This window comes from Lissotriton vulgaris, chromosome 3_1, assembly GCF_964263255.1.
Source record: "Lissotriton vulgaris chromosome 3_1, aLisVul1.2, whole genome shotgun sequence".
Taxonomy (NCBI): Eukaryota; Metazoa; Chordata; class Amphibia; order Caudata; family Salamandridae; genus Lissotriton; species Lissotriton vulgaris.
In genome coordinates this window covers 1,729,159,498-1,729,180,288 of record NC_141689.1, presented here as the reverse complement: position 1 = coordinate 1,729,180,288, position 20,791 = coordinate 1,729,159,498, and positions in this window count along the sequence as shown.

Genomic DNA, 20,791 nt, shown 5'->3' with positions numbered 1-20,791 from the left:
GCTGGGCCTCCGACCAGTGCTCAGGAATTCCACTGTGTAGGACTTACAGGATGTGCTAGGACAGTTTCATGGTCCCCAAAGTCCCTCAGGAGTAAAGTGGCTTCAGACCCCAACCAGTAGTGTGCCAGCAGGCACGTTTGCAGAGTGGTGGACAAAGGGAGGCATGGACTCTGACAACTTCTCAGCAATCCCACTGTGTGGGGCTTACTGGAGGTAAGAGGTGGCCTAGTTGGCCCCTAAGGACCCTCAGCACCGAAGGGGAATTCACCCCCCAACGTAGAGCCCAGCAGGAGGCGTGTTTTCAGAGAAGTGGTAAAAGGGGGCGGGCTTCCAGTGAGTTGCACAGCTTTCTTTATTTTTGGGGGCACCGGAGACCCCATCCCATGGGGCCATACCCATTTTTCCTTTTTTTAAATACAAAGGTAGGGGGGCTCATGGCCCCCCTCCTGAGGATGATTTTTGGCCCCAGGGTTCCTATTGCCTAGGGCCCAGACATTCCTTTTTTTTACAAAAAGGGGAGGGGTCTGAGTCGCCTCCCTCTTGGGCCATTTTTGGCCCCATGGACCCCATCCCCTGGGGTAATGGCATCTTGAAAGGGATGGAGAGGGGAAACTGAAGGCCCCTGAAATCCCAGCTGGCTCCCGACTCCTGAGGGTGCCAGCATTGCTTTTTACCCCCAGGCAGCCACTAACATGCCGCTCCCTGGGGGTAAAAAGCAAAGTGCAGTCGCTTTGAGCAAGCAAGAGCAAAGTGTTCTCACTTGTTCAAATCGAGTACACTGTACAAACTGCAATGTGATGGGGTGGGCACCCTGGGACATTGCTGGAGCTGGCCCTGGGGGTGATGGTCCTCAGGGCCATAGAGGGTCCCCCTTCCATTGTGGTTTAAGCCCTGGGGAGGTAGTGGTCCCTGGGGCCGGGGGGCCGCAATGGACCACAGCACGTAATAATTTATGCCTGCCCCGGGGAGGTGGTGGTCCCTGGGGCTGTGTGGGAGGGCAAGAGCCCCCTCATACCATGTTTTTTTTAATTGCGGTCCCCAGGGCTGCAGTGGGGCACGTGGCCCCCGCATGTAATAACTATAGCCTCGGGGAGTTGGCAGTACCTGGAGCTGTGTGCGGGGGCAGGAAGCCCCCCCATTTTCATAAAAATAAAGCCCCAGGGAAATGGCAGTCCCACACAGCATATTTTGGCATTGCCCCTGGGACCCGGCCCACCTGAGGGCTTAATTAAATGAAACGCAGGAGCCCACGCTTTGTTTCTTAAAATTTTCTGCAGGATTTGCGCACTGAGTTCGAATTCCATCAATTTTTGTAATGCTTTTTTGGGGCCTGGGGGTCCCTGTGGGACCCCCTGAGCAGGCCTAGGTCATCAGGGTATATTCACCCTGCACCCTGTCCTATTAATATCTTGTTTTTTTTTTGCTTTTTCCTTGATGGCTGCCAACACTTCCTGGTTAGAAGTGTTAGCAGCCAGACTCAGGCTCGAGATCCTTTGCTGACACCAGATAATATTATTTGTCAATATATGAATTTCTCAGGCACTACTGAATGGATTTACACCATTTAAAAAAAAAAGAGTGCTTTCTGTATCAAGATCTACCTTTTTATTAAATTTGGTTTAATTCCGTTAAACAGTTCAGGCTTGTAGCCTTGTCTAAACTTTCCTATGGAAATTAAAATGGAGAAAACACGTTTTTGGTCCCCCCCTTTTTTCTCTGCCCAGACTTGACGAATCACCCCAAAGACTTCAAGACAGGAGTTGACCTGAGTGCTCTATTAGTTTTGAAACTTTTGTGAAGATTCGTCAAACGGCGCCAAAGATATTGGCAAAAGAATAAACGCTTATCCTAAGGAAACTAGGTCCTAACTATATATATATATTCACTAAAAAAAACAATAGGTTTCAGACATGGTGTAGCTAGCAATTAGTATTGAAAAAACCTTTGAAATTCACTGGAAAACCAGAGGTTTCAGACATGTTATAGTTAGGAATTAGCATTTAAAAGACCTTAGAAATTCACTGAAAAAACCACAGGTTTTAGGGGTGTTATAGTTAGCTGGACATTCCACTCATACAAAACCATTGAAATTCCTCTGTTATAGTTAGTTTTACTAACTATAACTTGCGCGCCCGCAATCCACTGCTGATGATGTCACATATTACATCATTCATGATATGGTCAGTGACATCACTGATGACATCACTAATGACATATCAAAAGACATCACTGATGCTAGCATGTTAGCTGCTCCCCCTGTGGAAAAGCAATCTGCTTTGCTATTTGGAAGAGAGAGCAGGTTTCCTGCTTTCTCTTCCAAATAGCAAAGCAGTTTGCAATGACTGCGCGGGAGCCACAAGGCTCCGGCCCTGTGATTGCAAATACAGTGTCCCGAGGTGGGTACCCCGGGACACTGCAGGAGCCGGCCCTGGGGGGTGGCGGTCCCCAGGGCCCTCCAGGGCTTCAGGAGGGGGGCCGTGTGGCCCCCCTCCCACCTTTTCCAAAGCCCCAGGGTGGTGGTGTCCCAGGGGTGTGTCCCCACACAGGGTATTTTATTTTTTTAAAAGCACCGGGGGTGGCAATCCCCGGGGCTGTGGGGAGCCGTTAGCCCCCACCATTTGTTTCTAAAAGCCCCGGCAGGTGGCAGTCCCCAGGCTGGGGGGGCCTGTGAGCCCCCAGCAACAAATTTAAAGAAGCCCCGGGGATGGCGGTCCCCAGGGCTGGGCGTGCCTGAGAGCCCCCTACCTAATTTAAATTAGCCCCGGGGTGGCGGTCCCCAGGGGTGGGGGGGCCTGAGAGCCCCCCGCACATAATAAAAAAAACCCGGGGGTGGCAGTCCCTGGGGCTGGAGGGCCCCTCTGGGCCCCCTTTACATTAGTATTACCAAAGAAGTGCTGGAGCCCATGCTTTGTTTTTTTTATGCGCAGATTTTTTAAAATATATATATTTTTCTGACCTTGGGGGTCCTTGTGGGGCCCCCTGAACAGGCCTAGGGGTTCAAGGTAACCCTGGGCGTAGTTCGCGGAGTCGGACTCCGCCAAGCTACGGGAAGACGTAGTTGCACTCCGCGAACTACGCGTAGCTCCGCAGCCATGCGTAGTTGCTTGCTAGGCCCGTTCGCGCGCCGTTTTTCGTCTTCGGGAGCGCGGTGCGCGTGTTCGGGGCGTTGCCTGCATGCTCGGGATGGCTAGCGAGCTAAGTTACCCCAGAGGTTTGTCCCGCCTGCTTGCGTTCCCTTATTTCCTGTTCCGGGTCACAAGTAACGTGGTCGCGTTGTGCAAGACATGTTCGGGAACTCATCTTCTCGTTCGCACTACAAAAGTGCGTGATCGCGCTAAATATCGCGCGAACCTACCCACGCGGTCGCGATGGGCGCAGCCATCTTGGATCACACACTCTGGCTATGGTTTTGGGCCTACTTTTGCATCTTGTTGAAATCTGTTCAATCCTTGTCTTTTTACCCACTTTTTCAAACTTTCTTTAGTTATTACCTATCTCTCTCTGTGCCTACGTTTATATTTTTCATTTTATTTCTACTTTTACAACTTTTCTGTTGCTTTATTTTACTTCCTTCTTTTACCTTGCTTCTTCTTTCCCCTACCTTTTTGTCTTGAACTTTTCTTCTCCCCTCCACCCAGAACCATGGTCAAGGGCGCCAGCAGCAGCGGCGGCTCAAAGGGCAAGGCGCCTGTGCCCCAAAAAACCCGGCTGCCTTGCGGCAGAATGCGCCCCCTAGGGGTGAGGCCCGCCAACTTTTTGGGGAGGAGGAGGTGGCTGCCCTGGTGTTTTTTATCCAGCGCTACCTCCCCTTGATGTTGGCAGCAGGTGGCAGGCCCGGCTCAGGCTACCACCATATTGAAGAGCGTCTCCGGCGGTGGGTGAAGGTGCGCCGGGCAGTCTTCCGCTGCTCCGGTATCCGGCGTACCCACCATCAGCTGACCCACCGTTGGGCAGACATTTTGGACCGGGAGCAGGACCTGTTGGACCTGCTTGGCGTCGAGGTCGTGGGTCTTGGTGAGTGGCTACCCAAAAAAAAATAAAGTGTGTGTATAATATATATCTCTATAGTAGTATAAGTATTGTTATTGTATCTTTGTAAATCTTGGCTGAATAAGTAACGCGATGACTGGTGCTCCTAGTTACATTTCCGATGTATTCCGTTATTATATCTACTGTAATTGTATGACACTGGTCTGTGCTGCGCTTCTTCATCTTCACTGACTCTTCGTGTTCAATTTGGCGCTAGCTTTTGCTGTTTATTGGTGTGAGATTTTCTTTATTGTAGAGAACTGAAGTTAGTTAATGCTATTAATAGAGTCTTGTCCTTCCTTTGTCCGTCAGTGAAATAGCCGTTGATGGATAATTGTACGTGTTTGCATATTGTATAATTTTTTTTTCACGGCCTTCTCTTCTGCATGAATCCTCCTCTGGCAATGAATGCAAAAGTTTCTTTGTTCTTCTTACCTCAGCCAGGGCCGGATTTAGGCATGTGCAAGCTGTGCAACTGCACAGGGCCACCAAACGCCAAGGGCCACCCCACCAATATATATCCTTAATTTAATAATCCTCAGAGGATGGATACATATTTGCGTGGCGGCCCCTGGCAGGGATTTGGTGCCTCCGGCTCTGTTCCACTTCCAAACACCCTGACTCCCCCCTCTTCACTGGCCTTCGTGCTCCGCCCCGACCTCCTCTTCCGGGCCCCCTACCTACGCTCCCTGGCCAGGAGTCCAGGACCACCATGAGCCTAGAGCCGCCCCTGCCTCAGCCCTCCATGGAACTGATGTAGTTTGTTTATTGAGTGGGTAGGGCAGCAGTAGCATTCAGTCAGTAGCAAAACAAAATATGATGCAATGAACGTACAATTTTGTGTTAGTATGCACAAAGTTAAGCATGTCTCCTCCTTGTGATCTATGCATTTTGCTGGCAAAAAATTAAAAAGAAATGGCTACTTACAGATAATTGATTGATTACCCCATTCTTGAATCGGTGGTGTTGTTCAGGTGTTACTGCCTCTGTGTTACTTAGTAATCTGCAATCAGAATGTTTATGGAACATTTGATTTGTTTTCTCCAAGTATATATACACTAGTCAGTGAATCATGCAAGGCAGTAGTCATTTGGTAGACCAATGTTTGTTTCTTTTAATGTTGTAGCAGTGGTTTTTGAAATGCTGTCTATGTTTCACAGCACTCAATGTTTTCCTCTTTCTTTATTATTATTTCTTACATGAACCACAGAACCCAGGGGCAAGCAGAAGACTGGGACCGAGTCGGCGGGTGAACGTGAAGAACCACAGGCACAGAGCTCCTCTACTGAGGATCCTGCTGCTGTCCCCAGTAAGTCCAACAGTGCTTTCTTTTGGAACAATGATATTTCCCTAACTTTCTAACGGAGCTTTTTTTTCCAACCGATTAATGACATTTCACCTAACTAAATTTTGACAAATGCTTGTTTGATTTTGATTATGTTTTCAAAATTTTGGGTATTACTATCTGTCCCTGCCTTTCTGTTCCTTCAAAGAGCCTCTACTATGACTCTCTGTGCTACTACTAGACTGTCTGTAGGTAAGCTTGCCCTGTTGCCCACTCTTTAGTTAAGGTATTAATCTTTTCAAAAAATCTGTGATAGAATAGCGGAAGGCACAGGGTCCACTCCTGTCTTATGCTTTTTCCTCTGTAATGTCTCTTCTTTGCCAATTGACACCAACCAAGTATGCATCCAGATGTTGGTCTACTATTTTGTAAGCGTTAGTATACCACTACTACTCTTGCGGGTATTCTTCTATGCAGTCACATACATAACTATGTATGCACCACAAAATTGGATGTTGTTGGTGATAGGCAGGTTGGACCTTACTTACTTACAGTCTTACACCTCAGTCACAGAACTCAGAGGAACCCACAATTCAATGAACGACAACCTATATGGGCTCAGTCATTGGTCAATTATTCAATTACCCCTTTCCTGAACCCCAATATGAAGATGCCAAATGCTTTTATTACACAATCCATAACCTAAGTAACCCCCTTTTGCTCGCTCTCTCGTGTAAGTCTACAAGACAACAGACACTGAAAATATACTTTCGAGTCAATGTGGTACTTCAAAACCTTTATTTTGTTAGAAGTAACTAAGTAAGTAACATCAATGTTTTTAAGTTGTTCCGTGAAATACGTCAAGGGCCACCATAAAAAATCCAGGGTTAAAAAAGGCTGAATAAAAATAATCTACATTTGTACAGCTACCAGTGCACGATAGGGAAATGTGGGAAATGTCGGAGACCCCTCACCATTGAACGTATACTGGTTGCATATGCCTCTTTTTGGTAAGCTCTGGAAATCTTTGCTTCGTAGAAAGAAATCTTCTCATCTGCCGAAAGATAATGACAAACGTGGTGCACGTTAGACAGTATGAAAACATTACATACATTTATGCAAGTTTTTTGCTGTCATGCTAAAAAAAAAGGTGTAACCTGAGGCTGTAAGCAAACTCGATTCCACAATCCACATTCAAAAAGTAAATACGGGCCTTTCTATTTTCCAAACTCTTCAGGTGTATGCTTTGAACAATCATGTGGCCTCAAAGGCGTCTTCTCGTACTGCGCAACAAGCTGTGAGGTAGCATGCGCAAAACTGTAGACATGTCATTGATGTACAAACTGGTTAGGTTACATGGTTCAGTCTAACTTTCCAAGGACTAGAGTAGCAGTATAGATGAGATGAGCTTGGGTACCATACCATACCAAATAAATGCTAATATGTGTAGTGCGTTAGTTACTCTGCTGTACTAGGCAATGTGGACTACTACTGATTACGTTGTACTTAACTGTTTTGCAGAACTCCATTCTTGGTGAACAAGTACAATGGGGGTTGTGCATCCATCTAAAAAGGTGTACTTATTTTTATTTGTGCAGAACCGGTACCATCCACCAGTGCCGAAGGGGGCAGCGGCGCTGCAACGGCGGCAGCAGAGGCGATCCCGGAGGGGAATGGAGGACCAGAGGCACCTACAGCAGCACCGGCAGCAGCGAGGGAGGAGCCAACAACGGTGGGCGATGGTAAGTTACATTCAATAGTGATCCGCATTACTTGGTGGGTGGGGAAAACTTCCTCACTGTACTCTGATATTTATAATGAACTTGAAGTTCTACTGGACAATATATGACGCCACCTTTGTCATTACCAAGCTTAGCAATAGCATTACCACCGGCGAGAATTGATAAAATAAGTTATACAGGCCTCTTCTATGTGACTACAACTCAGCTGTGAAAGGTTGGTGGCAGACTAAAAAAGTCTTATCCACAACATTACATGACCGCGATGGATTAACAGGAGATTGATTTTAAGTATGATGAAAGGAGCAAGGAAAAAGCACCAATCATATAATATAGAAGGATACTTTGGAATCAGCAACGCAGGTGGTTGAGAGCAGTCGGATGCATGGGTTGTTGTGGAAGCATAGAAAGGGGAAAACACAGCTGCCTGCGTGGGTGGGAGACACATCCAATATCGGTGGTTAGTGGATAGTGGATACTAGTGTCGGCAGCGGTGTTTTGGTTAAACCCAAAGGCAAGGGAAGGAGGGGACGACTGGATGCATTCCGGGTGGTTGCTGGCGAAACACAAACCACCTAACGTTTGTTGCGTGATATAAAGAATGATAGTCTCTATAGTAGACATTTACTAGTACTAGCTGGCCCCTGTTAATTAATGTTAGTTTGAGACTGTCACTTTTCCCGGAAGCACAGAGTATATGATATAAAAAAACGAGATATGAAAAAGACAGGTGTTCGTATGTGACCGTTGAAGTACACCCATGCTATGTTACAAGGGCAGGCATAATGCCGTGCCAAAAAGTCAAACAAATTAAGTATATAAGGCGTAGAATGTTCAAGATAGAAAAAAAAACATTTTTTGTACTCAGCTTGCTTGCTATTGCTACTGTACTGTGCCGCCCACTATGTGTTGGATACATTTTGTGTTCTTGATTTGCTGGGATTTTGGATTACAACAGTTCTGTCTCTTTCTTTATAGTTACTCCTTCAAAACCAACGAGGAAGGAGTTGGCAGTCCGGGCCCGGCAGCAGAAACTGCAGGCCATCGTTGAGGCCTACCGCCGGCTGGTGGCTCAGGCCGAGGAGGAGGAGGAGGAGGCGGCGGCAGCAGCTGCTGCCTCTTCCAATGCCCCGGCCCCCAAGCCTGCAGGAGTACGTCGGCGTGGTCAGGCAGCCGCCCGCCGCCAGATTTTTCAAGCATCGTCCACCCCCCCACAACAACATGGCTGCCAATGTAGGTGCCGCCAGTTCCAGAGAAAGATTCTCCTCCGGGTAGCCAGGCTGGAGGCTCAGACTAGTCAGACAAAAAGTCAAATAGAGGAGCGTGTAAAGATCCTGGTGGATCAACACTTAAAAGCCCGCCGGCTTTGAGATGGACCCTGTTTGTTGTTTGCCCCTTTTTCAATCCTTTTGTTGGTGGGTGGGAATTGGGTGTTGGTTTTTTTTTTACATTACATTGAACGTGGGAATTTGGTTGGGGTTAGGGGAGGCGGGTAGGGACAGCTGTGTTGTAAGATTTATATATATTTTATTTTTGTATCATCTTTATTTATATATTATATTATGTTAAAAATAAATGAGACACAAAGTTATGTTCAAAAGAAAACATTTGAAGTTCATTTGCGTTTCTTGGGGGGTTGGAGGGGGAACTGTTTCACCAAATAATGTACGTTGTGGAATCTCGCAAGGTTTAATTGGCCATGCAGGTCGGCGGACAGTGCTTTTTAATAAAAAAATATATTGCCCACATCTTTAACATGCAAACAGATAGATGCGGTAAACCCTCACCGAGTTATATTTGTAGTATTAGAAGAACTACCAGTCTGTCTTGCGTTATACCTCACTGCAAACTTATCTTACCTGTGATTGCTGATGATGATGATGATTTATGATGAAGTGTGGCACTGCAAGGGCTGCATTTGATTCCCAAGACAATGGCGAAGAATCTGTGGTTCAGAATCAGAACTTCTGTGATAGTAGTAGTAGACAGACCCTGCCAGTAGCATTTAGAGACAAAAAGAAAGAGGCAGTCATTTGCGTGACAAACAATGTGGGGGTAGTATAAGTAAGTACAGTACATTGCATGGGTGACCCAATATTGCAACTGCTAAACTGAAACAAAACAATGGTTTTGGGGACTGGAAACTAAGTGCAAGAGAAGATAAGAAGTTCAACTGTAGTTGTAGTACTCACGGCAACGTCAAACTTTTCTAAATCATAATGCTTTAAACTTAAACCCAAAAAATTACGCCAATTCATTAGATGCACTCGTTGTTTGATGTTAATGGTAAATTATTTGGCGTTATACACAGAGCTTGAGTTGGGAAGCCGCAGAAGATCCTGGCCATGCCTTGTTGACATTTCACTATTGTTGCTTTCACCACATCTGCCCCAGCAAGCGCGTGATCAAATTGTTGGTGTATATTTAATGTAAGAAACATCACACCTCAATGTAACCACGCAGCCCGGGGGAAGAGGATTAGGGTTTGTTGAATGGATGGGTACGGGGGTTTTGGGAAAGGTTTGAGAAAGAAAAACAGTACGCATGGAGATTGGAGACAACAAAAGCAAAACAATGAAGGCGATGATTTAGGATGTTGATCCGCTAGCCAATGAATGTAAGCAATAAACGTAAGAAAAGGACACGCTGAATATCATTCTTGGTTTCCCGCAATCCAATTGCTTGATGATGAGGATTTGTGGAAAGGGTGAGAGTTGATGCTCATAGTATAAAGCAGTGGGTGAAAAACGTCCAGCCTGAAAAAGAAAAGGCAAATACAAAAGAATGTGAATGACCTAAACAAATTGTATTACAGTGAAGATAAAAAAAATAATACAAGAGGAGTAGTCGTATGAGGGGACTTTCAGACTGAGGCGGCTTGGATACAATATGTATAAGTCTACTAGTTGCACATCATTATTAATCTAGAAGTACAAAAAAAGACAGGAGCCTGCACACAACAACAGGCCCACGACGACACAGGGTCGCCCGTTATACAAACTGCATTTCCCTAAAAATTTCACAGACCCACAGAAAGGTGAATGAAATTGAAAAAGCAACCTAGCATTTACAAAATTAATCAACAAAATCAATGCGTCATTCTCAGTCATAAATCATACCACTATTGTACTCTACCACAGCACAGTGCACAAACATGTAGTAGCCTGGGTCTACTGTGCTGTGCCTCTTATTTGTATTTATTTATTACCTTGTATTCCACTCCAAGAAACATCGTGCATCAATCAGCTCAGATCCAACTGCCTGACAGCAAAGATATGGTGGTCACCATCATTATCAGCAACTCAGTCTGTAGTGAGTGACTACGATAAATTAGGTCCTGACTGCATCTGTAGTAGTAGGAACACAAGTGCGTAAATAATTTCTATTGCTAGTAAATAACATGGAAAAATTGGCTATCACGTGAGTCTGAACTGAAGTTACTAGTATACTTCAACTCCATGCACATTTGCTCAGAGTCAGCAAAACAATACATCCAATGCAATGCATGGCATCATTCATTTTTTAATATACCTGTTTTGCTCTTCTCTTTCACTGTCAGATGATTGATCACAGATGCTGCCGAGCCTTCGTAATGCGAGTCACAACAAGTTGACTTCAGTTGTGGATGCCTGCTCAAGTTTCTTTTGACACTGAAGAGTCGTCTATGAATGCCTGCAGACAGAGGTGGTAGCCTTAAGAGTAAGACTCAGCAAGGCAGTTATGAGTTGCAGATTTCAAATGAAATAGAGGATGGCTGTAGTCATGTACGGTTCACTTGTTATGGAGGGACTGTTAGAGGCTACATTATTGTTATTGTACTATACTCCATCTACAACATCAAATGTATGGCTGCCAAGATGGAATTGTATTGACTTGAGTGGGAGTCAAGAAGATGGAGCAAGACTCTGAGGAGTGCAGTCAACATGGAACATAAATGCACAGGCGTGCAACTCCAGGAGGTAAATAAAAAAGATACAGCGAAAATAAATGCACAGGTGTGCAACTCCAGTAGGTACATTAAAAGAATGAGTGGTGGGGATGGATTTGGTTGAGCTTTTTATTTTAAGATTAGCAGTTTTGCACCAGAAAGTCATTTTTAATAAGAAAATAAATAACTCAAATAAAAGAAGGGAGAAAGTAACAATTTAAAAGCCTATTGGTCAGGGAAGAGGTGCTCGTCCTCAAACTCTGGGGGTCCGGACAGCAGTAGGTCATGTAACACAGTAGTGATGATATCTTCGGGCTCGCTTTCTTCATCCTGCTCTGATTCACGTACAGTATAGTCTGGTGGTATGAAGTGTTGATTCATTTTTATCATTGTCAGCCTCTCGACGCTTTTGGGGGAGAGACTGGTCCTTTTCGATGTCACAATGGCACCAGCAGCACTGAAAACCCGCTCAGAGGCGACACTGGCTACAGGACAAGCCAAATACTTTATCGCCAGCCTGCTCAGCACTGGCCACAGTCTCCTTCTTTCATACCAATAGACCAATGGGCTTTGCTCCATGAACACCTCTGTTGTGTCATACAGATAGGCCTGAACCATCCGCTCAGTGTTCATTGGTGCTCGGCTTTGCTGCTCCTCTTTCCCCTTTGCAACAGCAACGGACTTACCCATCCCCTTCTGTAGAAAAAAAGCAGTTATGCTTTTGGTTGTGTCTGCTGAATCAGATCGTGTAGGTGCTGCTTTTGGTACTGTTGGTGCCTGCTGGGAAGCAGACGCACTGCTCTCATGCTCTGATGAACTTGCCTCAGGAGGATGGCCTGGAGTACTTTGACTGTCCTGGGCTGGCACTGGCAGGCCTTTAAGTAACAGCCGTTCAGTTTCTAAATCATTAGCTTCCACAGCTATGGAAGTTTTGTAATTGGCAACATCCCCATCTGAAAAAGGAATGACTGCGCTACTGCTGACAAACAATTTGTACCGTGGATCCAAGATTGTTGCAGTTATGTAATTTGGATCTGACACAATCATTTGAAGCCTTTCATGTCCAGATAAGCGGTTGGCTAAGGCCTTGGCCAAGGTATATGCATCAACTTTTTCTTCGTCACCTTCGTATGTTTCACAGACCTCCTTCAGCTGTTGCTCGAGCATGTACAACAATGGGATGGCTTGGCCCATAGTACAGTCCTCCCTGCTAACTGCACGTGTGAAGACCTCAAAAGGTTGTAGCATCTCTGTCAAGCATTTAATGATGTCCCACTGCCACATCTCAACGGTCAGGGTTTTAAGATTAACAGTAGGATCCACTAATCTTCTTGACATTACATAAGCATTCAGTGGTGTGTACTGCTCAAAGAGACGCTCAAGCATGAAATAAGTAGAGTTCCAACGTGTTGGGACCTCCTGGATCAGTGCTTTGACTGGCAAATTATGCTCCCGCTGAACGACGCGTAGCAGCTTCCTCGCTTTAAAAGAATGGTTAAAATGCGTGCATATTCTTCTGCAGATGGTCAGTATGTTGCTGACTCTGGCTTCAGTTTTCAGAAAGTCTTGCACAACTAAGTTAATGCAGTGTGCCAAACAGGGTACCCTGAAATACTGTCCATCTCTCATTGCCTTCACTACATTACTGCCATTGTCGGTGGCAACAAAACCAATCTTAAGGCCTCTTGGTTTCAGCCATTCAAAGACCTTGCTGTTAAAGTCAGACAAAATGTTTTCAGCAGTATGATTTTTCTCCATACCAAACATGGCTACAGTTGCATGTCTGCGAGTATCATTGAAAATCCCAGCAACGTCAAGAAGGCCTGAAGTTAACTTGTCTTTCACACCTGCAAAAGAGATCCAGTGTGCGGTGATGCACATGTAATCTGATGTGGCTTCGCGACTGCTCCACATGTCTGTTGTCAGGTGGATACAATGGACAACACTCTGTTGTAAGGCTTTCCCAATCAATTCCAGCACGTCGTGGTGTAGTGCTGGAATAGCAACTCTTGCAAAATAGTAGCGACTGGGAACGTCCAATTTTGGGGCGAGTGTTGCCACTAATTCCCGAAATCACACTGCCTCAACAAATGAAAATGGGAGAAGGTCGAGTGCCAACATTTTTGCAAGTTTCGCATTGTACAAACGTGCGATTGGGTGGTTCCGCTCGTACTTTCCCTCCTGCCTAAACATGACAGTAATGGTAAGCTGCTTGGTAATTCTTTCTGTTCTGCTAGACGGACCACCTTTCAACGCAGACTTTGCACTCCTTGGTGTCTCCGGCTGACTCTGGTGCCACTGAGAAGTTGCTGATGCTGAGGATTTGGACTGCACCACTCCAGTGCTGGCGACAGGGCTCATTTGTGTACCACTCCCAGATAGAAGGTCATCGTCTCCCTCTTCTTCCATGAGTGGACCTTGTAGTACTGTATCCCCACCAACACCAGTGCTTACATTTTTTAAGCTTTCAAGGTGGTTCTCCCATTGAATTGCATGTGTTTTTTTCATATGGGTCGTTGGGCCTCCAGTACCATAGTTTGTACCAATCTTACCACGACTAACATTGGTATGACAAATGGTGCATATAGCAATGTTCTCCTGATGTGGGTGAACCGTAAAAAAATCCCAGACTGGGGAGCTAAACTTTTGTCTCCTGCCATAGGAAGAGGAGGACCCACTTCCAATGCCGGATGAACTGGAGGATTTTTGTTGAATTTCCCTATGTGACAGCTCAGTACTAGTACTGCCACTACCTCCTTCTGTTGAGGTGGCGCTGGCGCTGGATGTCGCACGCTGCCGGGCCTTAGCTGATGAAAAAATGGGAGCTGGTGTTACTTTGGGTGCTGAGTGTGTAGGAGTTACACGTGCTACCTGCTCATCACTAATCGCAGCCCTTCTGGATAGGGTGAAAATGCTGGTCTCTACATCCTCTGCACCAGGAATAACGCTTGTGATGATGACATTGTCAGTGTCAGACCCGTCTTTATCACCATCAGTATCCTGCTCACCTACATCGAACTCCATAAGTTCAAGCCTTGAAGGATCCTTCCTTTTTCCTAGCCTGGTCTTGGGATGTCTCTCCTTTGAATGCTCAGATACTCGTTTTGGACGCCATTCCTTATCAAGGTCATCTGAAGGGATGCTATGCGAAGAACTCGATGCACTGCCACTAACCCTCCTTTCCTTTCGTAAATTTAAAGACAGTGGATCACCTCCAGAAGTGGCTTCCTCTTCTTCTTGCTCGGAATGAGGCTCTACTTCCTGAACTGCCCCGACATCGGGAGGAACAACTTCTACTATTGCGTGCGGAGATGGTGGTTGTTGTTCTTGAGGAAGTACTATAGCGTGCTGTGGTTCTTCAACAACTACTATTGTGGGATTTGGTTGTTGTTGTTGAACAACTATTGCGGGCGGTGGTTGTGGTTTTTCAACAACTATTGCGGGAAGTGGTTGTGGTTGTTGAACATCTACTGCTGGCGGCGGTTGTTGAGCACTTTCATCTTGCGTGGATTGTGTACTACTTTGAGACAGCGATAAGTTAAGTTCAGGCTCAGTATCACTGCTTTGTACCACTAGGCTGGCTACCTCTTCGACCCTCATGTGCTTGGCCCTGGGTTGGTGGCTTACCCCCGCTAATGCGGATGTGCTGGCCCCAGCTTGCACCACGGACACCGCTGCTGCAGGCGTACGTTTTGGGGGCCCAAAAAAGGTTTGGGGGTCCATACCAGCCTTAAGTGACACTTCCTTCTTCTGTACCTTCTTCTCAGCAACTTTCTTGGTGGTGGAGGACCTGGTACCTGCTTTCTTAGGGCCCATCTTCTTCTGATGTCAGCACACAGCAGCACTCAGTAGCACAAATTGCAGAGATGTGTGGTCAGATGAGTCACACACCACACGTGGCGTACAACTGAAGGACGTCCGTCTGGCAGTTGAACGGGCGATGGATGAAAACAACCAGCACCTCCTCAGTCTTTTTCTGTGCACCTACAAGCAAAGAAGACAGAACAACACCAGTCAAACAAGCAGTAACTCAACACATGAACAATTGAAAGACACACAGGCCAATGTATAAAACACAAAAAAGAAGACTAATACTACCAGCACCACAGCTCCCAGCCACATGAAGTCCAGAAAGAACCAATAATAAAGTCAAGCAGGCCTATCATATACCAATATGGACAGAAAAAGGAGGATGTCTGCTACACATGACAGGTTAATGCAAGGAAAATCAAAATACCCCATGGCTAAGAGTTTGGAAAACTTCACTGCAAAAACACATACAAGGCATAAAATTATTACACACACAAAAAAGTTACCTACCCCCTGCCCAGACAACAAACTTGGGAATGCAATGGCATACACACATGCCCTAATGATGGTAATTAAATAGACCAAATAGAAACAGCTACATAAAGCAGCCCCGCTAACTACCACCTCTGGGACTCTGGCCTACTATCAGATCAGACCAAAAGTAGGGAGGCCAATGATAAATGCACAAAGGAAGTACCTACAAAATGGCCGCCACCACATGGCCTGTCCAGGAAGACAAAACTACAACCAAATAACACATAAATGAGGACTTTTTGTAGCACAAGGAACACATTAAACATTTTCGAGGAACTTTTATGCAACTCGGGACATATTGTTCGCGAGATTGCAAAATCGGCGTGTTCGGCAGCGCGAATCGAATGAAACGTCGTTATCGCGTTCCCGAGCCAGTACGTTGAGCGCGCGAACAAGACAAAAAAGGTAAGGTCGCGTTCTCACACAGTGCGACGTTACCAAAAATACGCGAGCAGTATTCCTAAGGTTACCTACTGGCAGGGAGTGCCATATTAGTTACACACAAGCAACCAAAAGCTGAAAGTACCAACATCAAAAAAAAAGTGAAGCAATCCAAAGTCATACACGGTGTAATTAAAGATACACCACAAAAATAGTTGATTAACTTGAATGCACCTATGGCTGTGAGTAGTAGTACCTACAAAAGCCTTGGATGCCTATGGCAAAAGAACCAAGGAAGGACACAGAAAATGGCCGCCTCCATAGGGCCAGGACAGGGACACCAAAAAACAACATGGAAAAAGGATGCACCCAAAATGGCCTCCACCACATGGCATGGCCACCAATAACATGGCAAAATCAGTCACAAAGGAAGCATACACAAAATGGCCGCCACCACATGGCCTGTCCACCAACAACAACATGGCAGAATCATCACAAAGGAAGTAAGTACACACAAAATGGCGCCCACCACTACATGAAAAGAAAGAGAAGACAGACAATAAATGCCTATGCCAAAGGGACAATGCTTAGCTTCACAAAATGGACACACCACCGCCCAAATTGGTCACCCCAACCATAAACAAGAAATCATTACATAGAGGACAGAAAGGAACTGGAAGTGGTCCATGCTCCAGGAAGACAAAACTACAACCAAATAACACATAAATGAGGACTTTTTGTAGCACAAGGAACACATTAAACATTTTCGAGGAACTTTTATGCAACTAGGGACATATTGTTCGCGAGATTGCAAAATCGGCGTGTTCGGCAGCGCAAATCGAATAAAACGTCGTTATCGCGTTCCCGAGCCAGTACGTTGAGCGCGCAAACAAGACAAAAAAGGTAAGGTCGCGTTCTCACACAGTGCGACGTTACCAAAAATACGCGAGCAGTATTCCTAAGGTTACCTACTGGCAGGGAGTGCCATATTAGTTACACACAAGCAACCAAAAGCTGAAAGTACCAACATCAAAAAAAAAGTGAAGCAATCCAAAGCCGTACACGGTATAATTAAAGATACACCACAAAAATAGTTGATTAACTTGAATGCACCTATGGCTCTGAGTAGTAGTACCTACAAAAGCCTTGGATGCCTATGGCAAAAGAACCAAGGAAGGACACAGAAAATGGCCGCCTCCATAGGGCCAGGACAGGGACACCAAAAAACAACATGGAAAAAGGATGCACCCAAAATGGCCTCCACCACATGGCATGGCCACCAACAACATGGCAAAATCAGTCACAAAGGAAGCATACACAAAATGGCCACCACCACATGGCCTGTCCACCAACAACAACATGGCAGAATCATCACAAAGGAAGTAAGTACACACAAAATGGCCCCGACCACTACATGAAAAGAAAGAGAAGACAGACAATAAATGCCTATGCTGAAGGGACAATGCTTAAGTTCACAAAATGGACACACCACCGCCCAAATTGGTCACCCCAACCATAAACAAGAAATCATTACATAGAGGACAGAAAGGAACTGGAAGTGGTCCATGCTCCAGGAAGACAAAACTACAACCAAATAACACATAAATGAGGACTTTTTGTAGCACAAGGAACACATTAAACATTTTCGAGGAACTTTTATGCAACTCGGGACATATTGTTCGCGAGATTGCAAAATCGGCGTGTTCGGCAGCGCGAATCGAATGAAACGTCGTTATCGCGTTCCCGAGCCAGTACGTTGAGCGCGCGAACAAGACAAAACAGGTAAGGTCGCGTTCTCACACAGTGCGACGTTACCAAAAATACGCGAGCAGTATTCCTATGGTTACCTACTGGCAGGGAGTGCCATATTAGTTACACACAAGCAACCAAAAGCTGAAAGTACCAACATCAAAAAAAAGTGAAGCAATCCAAAGCCATACACAGTGTAATTAAAGATACACCACAAAAATAGTTGATTAACTTGAATGCACCTATGGCTGTGAGTAGCAGTACCTACAAAAGCCTTGGATGCCTATGGCAAAAGAACCAAGGAAGGACACAGAAAATGGCCGCCTCCATAGAGCCAGGACAGGGACACCAAAAAACAACATGGAAAAAGGATGCACCCAAAATGGCGTCCACCACATGGCATGGCCACCAACAACATGGCAAAATCAGTCACAAAGGAAGCATACACAAAATGGCCGCCACCACATGGCCTGTCCACCGACAACAACATGGCAGAATCATCACAAAGGAAGTAAGCAGTACACACAAAATGGCCCCCACCACTACATGAAAAGAAAGAGAAGACAGACAATAAATGCCTATGCCAAAGGGACAATGCTTAGCTTCACAAAATGGACACACCACCGCCCAAATTGGTCACCCCAACCATAAACAAGAAATCATTACATAGAGGACAGAAAGGAACTGGAAGTGGTCCATGCTCCAGGAAGACAAAACTACAACCAAATAACACATAAATGAGGACTTTTTGTAGCACAAGGAACACATTAAACATTTTCGAGGAACTTTTATGCAACTCAGGACATATTGTTCGCGAGATTGCAAAATCGGCGTGTTCGGCAGCGCGAATCGAATGAAACGTCGTTATCGCGTTCCCGAGCCAGTACGTTGAGCGCGCGAACAAGACAAAAAAGGTAAGGTCGCGTTCTCACACAGTGCGACGTTACCAAAACTACCCAAGCTGTATTCCTAGGGTTTCCTAATGGCAGAAATTGACAGACACCCAAAACCTGACATACCCCACACATAAACATAAGATTTTCTAAATCAAACCAGTCCATCCATGATTTTCTAATTAGAGGTACACCAGAAAAACAGTTGATTAACTTTCATGACCCTATGACTAGTACCTCTGGCCTACTGGCAGAGTAGGACACAAGTTTGGAGGTCTATGGCAAGAGCAAAGTGGCTGGGAAACATAAAATGGCCGCCAACAACACATGGCCAGGCCAACCACAGAAAGTTAATACAATGAACTCAAACATGCCTACACACTAACTACATGGAGTACTAGGGTTAGCTATTGGCTTAAAAAAAATAAAAAACATTTAAATTACACAAACAGAAATTCCACAGCAGACATTGCTATTGCATAATGATGACCATAATCCAATGCCAGCCATGATGTTTGTTTACAAACTTGAATAACAATTTAAACACAGAATTATGATTTTACCCATGGGTACCTCTCTATGTAGCCTGGATGAAATTTAAAAAGAAATACAAGTTGGGACCTCATAAAAGTACAGGCACCCATAAATAATTTAAATCAAAAAAGCTTCAGTCACAAATTCAGTCCTATTCACCATGAGAGAATACATACCGGAGAAAAAACATATCTATGCTCTGAATGCAAGAAAAGCTTAATTTACAAATCCAGGCTCACTAAACATGAGCGAATGCACATGGGCGAAAAGCCTTATCACTGTTCTGAAAGTCAAAAAAGCTTTGGTCACAAGTATCTTCCCAACCACCTTGAGGAAGGAACACACACCTGGCAAAATGTTTAAGTTTCATGAGTGGCAGAAAAGTTTCTAACGCTCACTCAAACTTGCTTTTCACAAGTCAAAATTTATTGCAGTTGATGCAGCAGGATTAATTAAGAAAAGCTTGCAACATATTCCAGAAACGCTGCAAAGATTGTTGCCAACATAGAAGCTCTAAAGAAATGTCAGTTTGAAAATACATCAAATTTCTGCTAAGGTAGCAATTAAAGTCATTTGCATTTGCCATGGTTAAAAAAAAAAAAAAAAAAAAAAAAAAAAAATTAAAATCAAACAAACACAAGTCTACAACATCATACTCACTCATACATTACTGAAACTTACTTGAAAAAGAGAATTCAAAATCCAAAAGTCCTCAGTAAAATCCAAAAAAAAGCAGTAATGCAGCCAACACACACAGAAAGTGATCCTGCCAGCTCAAAATCCAAATGAAAGTGACCACCTCATGGACAAAGCACTGGGAGGAGCCTGGTGGACAGGAACAGGAAGTTGTAAACTCCAGAGCCCTTCCTCCTTAATATTCAAAAATAGAGTAGAAACAGAAAGAGGACTCCTTCCCCCCAAAAAATACAGCCAACGGTACAACTTTGAGGGGTTTCTCACTTTTTTGCTAACCAAAATGGTAATTTATTATTATGGTTTAACTTTTAACATGCTCGCGAGTTATTCTGTGCAAGATTGCAGGTTCTGCGTGTTCGGCAACTCGATCTAACCACCAAACATCCTCGCGTGTCCTTATGGCTTTATCGCGCATCCAATGACGTTATCGCGTTCGCACAGTCGCACGGGAGGGTTTACAAACATGGTGGCCTACGCAACCGGGAAAAAGCGAACGCAGAACCAAGGTAAGCCATTGCCGCGCACGGGATAATGTTATTCAGCGCGCGACAACTACGCTACGCACCGGATAGCGGAGTAATCGACAGCTACGCGAACTCCGCGGAACTCGGAGTTGCCAAAACTCTGCAAACTCCGCGAACGGAGCGTAGTTCTACGCCCAGGGTTAGTTCAAGGTGTTTCTACCATAACCCCTTTTTGCGTTTTGCGCATTTTCTATTTAGGTTTCTTGTGCCTCGGTTCTCCCGAGGCACAAGATGGCTGCCAACACTTTCTGGTTTGGAGTGTTGACAGCCAGTTAGCATACAGCTTGTGCTCGGCAGGGTGCATAGATCCTTTGCGGCCAAAGATATATCTGTACGTTTTATTGTGATTTTCTAAGGAACTACTGAACGGATTTACACTATTTAGGAAAAAGCACGAGTCTGAACCAAGGACTACCTCTTTGCCAGTTTTGGTGTAATTCTGTTCAGCAGTTCGGGCTGTAGCCGCGATGAACAGTTCCTATGGAAAATTGCATGGGGAAACACATTTTGGGACCCCCCTTTTTTCTCGGCCCCCGCTTCACGAATCACCCCAAGACTTTCAGGATAGGAGTAGACCGGAGCGCCCCACTAGTTGTGAAAATTTCGTGAAGATTCGTCAACCGGCGCCAAAGTGTTTCCACATAGAATGTTGCAGATTTCCTATGGATAATAGGTCCTAACTATAACTA